Genomic DNA, 4328 nt, shown 5'->3' with positions numbered 1-4328 from the left:
GGTCAAAAGAGGTGATTATCCAGCTGTATTCAGCATTGGTGAGGTCTCACCTTGAGTACTTGTGCAGTTCTGGGCCCCACAATTTAAAAAGGATGCTAAGGTCATTGAATACGTCCAGAGGAGCGCAACGAAGCTGGTGAAAGGGCTGGAAAGCTAAGGACACTGGGTCTGTCTATTTTGGAGAAAAGGAGACTGAGGGGCAACCTCATTGCTCTCTACAGCTTCCTGAGGAGGGGAAGTGGAGAGGGAGGTGCTGAGCTCTTCTCCCTGCTATCCAGTGATAGAATGAGTGGGAATGATTCAAAGCTGCCTCAGGGAAAGCTCAGACCTGATGTTAGAAAATGGTTCTTTACCAAGAGGGTGGTCAAACCCTCAAACAGGCTTCCTAGAGAGGTGGTCGATGCCCCACACCTGTCAGTGTTTAAGAGGCATTTGGAGAATGCCCTTAATAACATGCTTTAACTTTTGGTCAGCCCTGAAGCGATCAGGCAGTTGGATCATTGAAGACCCCTTTCAAGTGAACTATCTATTCTATTTTATTCTATTCTATTCTACTCTATTCTATTCCATATACGCTACAGATCTCCCAGAAACTGGCCTTAGACATGCAGTCTGCTTCGTAGTGTCGCGAAAGTGATTTGTGACGTTCATTGACCAAGGAGGTAAGGGACACAAGGGTAAAATTATAAAAGGTTTATTTCATGATAATAAGACACACCCCCCCTCCATAAAAGAAGGAAAGGTGTCCATGGCGATTTTCCAAGAGTTTATATACAGTTTGAAATAAAACGCCAAGCATAATCATCCAATAGCACAAAAAAATCACATTCACTTCCATTGAAGTATTCTCAGGCATTCTGTTATGTGCTGCCCATGCAGTCTGGTTGTTAAAACATGACCTTCTGTGGGTCAGATGTTCCCCTTCACTTGCCAAATATGAGTTAATGTTTCTTCTTTATCTCTAGGGCATCCTGCTCATGTCTCCAGTTGCCAGCCCCTCTGACCTTTGGTATCCAGTCCAGCTGCTGCCACTCAAGACTTTCACTCACTCCAGTTGATGGCACCACAATCACATGGACCCATAGGACCTGTGGTCTGACTCCATTTGTTGGCAATGAGACCTCCAGCCACACAGAAGAGAGAGCCCACTCACCCACGAAAATATATAGAAATGGAGTTTAATAAGACAGGACAGACTATGGTGATTAGATACTGGGCATGGCCAGACAAATATATGAACTGCAACCTGTTTATATGTGTATGGACCCTTTTGTCCCCTAATTCCTCTGTTTTCCCATGTTTGTTCCTTCCTAAGCCACTGTGAGCCCTCCCTTTACCCACCTTTGGGTAAGGTGTTTCAGTAACAAGCACATTTTGAGTGCATATATCAAATATATAGCTATATCTGTTAATTAAAAGTACCTTTCCATCCAGTTTTATACAATACTCAAATGCTCTTCCCCTGCATCCCATAATGAGTCTCAGACCCATGTAGGTAGTAACACTCCCATCTGCAAAGTGATGCAAAGAACCTCTCTCCTTTACCTAGCTGGATGACTTTCACCCCGGACAATGGTCTAATCACCTTCTTATCATAGCCCTGGGAGGAGCTAAATGAGGTTGCTCTGATTTCTGGTAAGGTTAGAGGTGGTTGTCCTGCCTCTCATTGTTCTTCTATCTATGTGGTTGTGGAGATGAGTCTTTAATCATTAATGTAACAGTATCTATAGAAGCAGCTCAAACTAAAATGTACATTTATGAATTAGGAAATTTTGTATATTCTGCTAGTTTGGGAGTGAAATAATGATGCTCAATTTTTAAAGCACTGTTATCCATTCACAGATGAACCCAAAGGTATAGTTTAATGTTACAGCAATTTCTGTCAAACTTCGAACAGTTGCTGAATAAAATACTTTTGCTTTTACGCTGGTAACAGTCTCCTACGATGGAATGCATCATAATGTTATGTGGCTATAGAAAGAGACAGAACACTTTATTGACCATAGAAAACTAACATATATAACACACATCAAAATTATTAATTTTCCACGTGAGGAATAAGAAGTTCTGGGTCCCCTCATCATTAGGTATGAGGCAAGGGAAGAGTGGGAACCTGTGACTAAAGGTGGCAGGAAACAGGATCCACTCCCTTTTGTGATACCTTCTCTGAAGTCCATAAATTCCAATGTGAAACTGCATTTTCAGTTCCTTGTATGATAATATTACCACAGCTCAGAACACGTCAGATAGCATGTACACATTTTCATGTTCTCCAATTATAAAACATCAGATGTTCCTTCTTGTTCTTTGTCCAGACTATGTAGTTGTCATTTCCTTGGTCTTTCTCCTGCCAGGTTGGACAACAGTAATAAGCCTCACCAAAGTGACACACAACATGTTATAGAAGTTACCAATAGCATGGCCTTTATGAGGACAGAGAAACAATCTGCCCTGCCTTCCTCCAGTTCAAAACCAGCAACAGATAATAAAAAAAAAAGATAAATGTCTAATTGCAAGATTTCTCAGTTCACACTGAAGGTCTTATCCCTCCAAAACCATATTAGCGTGTATGTGGAATAAGGTCATCTTTCTCTGGAGGTAAGAGCTGTAAAATTCCAGTGTGCACATGAGCTTCCACGAACACGTGTTTCAGAAACAGGACCATGGTGTTTCATTTCAGATTTCCATGTTTCTGTGTGATTACATTTGGGGTTTTTCAATAGTTAGAGGAATAAATTACAATCATTCCTTAAAGGGACAGGGAAGTTTTCTATGGAAGAGATGAGAAGGAAGGAGGGAGAGAAGGAAGGAAGGAGGGAAGACTGCATTGCCCTTCCTACAAAAGGAGGCTTGCCTCTGAAAAGATCTCAGCTTCCAAGAAGGTTCTGTGGGAAAAAGGTTGGATTTCTGAAAGAACTGACTTATTTTCTCACCTCTTCTTTTTGTCTTTCCCCTCAGGTAAAAATCATTGTTTCTAAATGTGTTTTCTGTGCCTGTACCAACTACATAATCCTTTTGCATTAAGACCTGCCAAGCTTCACAGTTGTGATCAAACATACTTTTGTTCGCCTCCAGGTAACAAAGCAACCTTTTAAAATTTCCCATTAGATCTTCAGATGACTACTTTTTGTCATCTTGTAAATAATTAAAAACACAAGAAAATCTTGGACTTCCCCACTCCCTCATCTGGCCTGACGAACTACATGACTTTGTCCTACAAATCCTACCTTCTGTTCTTTCAAACACACATACAGTATGACAGGTATTATACTGAAGGCCTCCTTCAATTTGTCAAATCAGAACTAGAACAAACCATGTTCTCCTAGTCATCCTCATCTAGTCGTTCATATCACACTGCTTAAAAGCCATGAACATCCTGTCCTGCAGGACTGATGACTCCTTGGGCAGCTGATCCCAAGTCCTATTACAGTCTGCCTCCTCTTTTAACTACCAGCATCAAACATGCTGCAGGCCTACTGCTCTTTTGGTTCTGTCTAATAGACTAGTTTGTGTATGCTTTAAAATGGAGATCCAGTGGAAGAATGGACAGCATTACGAGTGGAATAGTAAAAAAGAAATGTTGGCATAAAACTAAGTCCTCTTGTCTATCAACAGGGCAGCTACTTTGGTGAGAGAGAAGACAAAACTGCAAAAAGCACAGACAGAAGACAGATGTGTTGTCTCAGTCAGAATAGAGCTAGATGGAGGCTTAAATAAATAGATATACAAATAGAAATTCAAGGAAAGGATAAGTTTAGTCGACTTGCAATACTACAGCCTAGGATCCAGCAAATATACCTCCATGTCCTTCACTTAAGCAATGCCTAATATTCAAATACTGATTTTAAGTATATTTGCTGTTGCTGAAGTTAATAAAAGACTTCGCAGTGGAAACAAAAGCTACATGTCTCTTCATTCTCATGTAAGTGAAGAGGCATGCCTTACAGCACAGCTGCAAATAAAACCTAAAGGATGCTGGCTGCCATGCATTGTTTAGTAGAAGATACTGCTCATTAACTATTCAATAGCTGACAGCAAAACTAAGGAAAGAAGGCAAGTCAGCAAAACCTGCCTCAAACTGTCATTTTATCACATGGTGAATAGATGTATTTAATAGCAGAGATTGCTTTCCGACACCTCTGTGCAAAACCTCACATATGACCACCAAACAAAATTTATTTCTTTGCTCCCAGTCTTACCCATATGATAAAAAAAATTAAAACCAAAGCAGTTGACTCTGCAAACAATTATGCTTTGCAGTTTTGCTTCCTTCCAACATACAAATAACATATACCTGGGCAGTGAATAAAGTGAGTGTCACACACTAG

The sequence above is a fragment of the Egretta garzetta genome, unplaced genomic scaffold, assembly GCF_000687185.1.
Source record: "Egretta garzetta isolate BGI_Z169 unplaced genomic scaffold, ASM68718v1 scaffold85, whole genome shotgun sequence".
Taxonomy (NCBI): Eukaryota; Metazoa; Chordata; class Aves; order Pelecaniformes; family Ardeidae; genus Egretta; species Egretta garzetta.
This window is presented reverse-complemented; position numbering follows the sequence as displayed.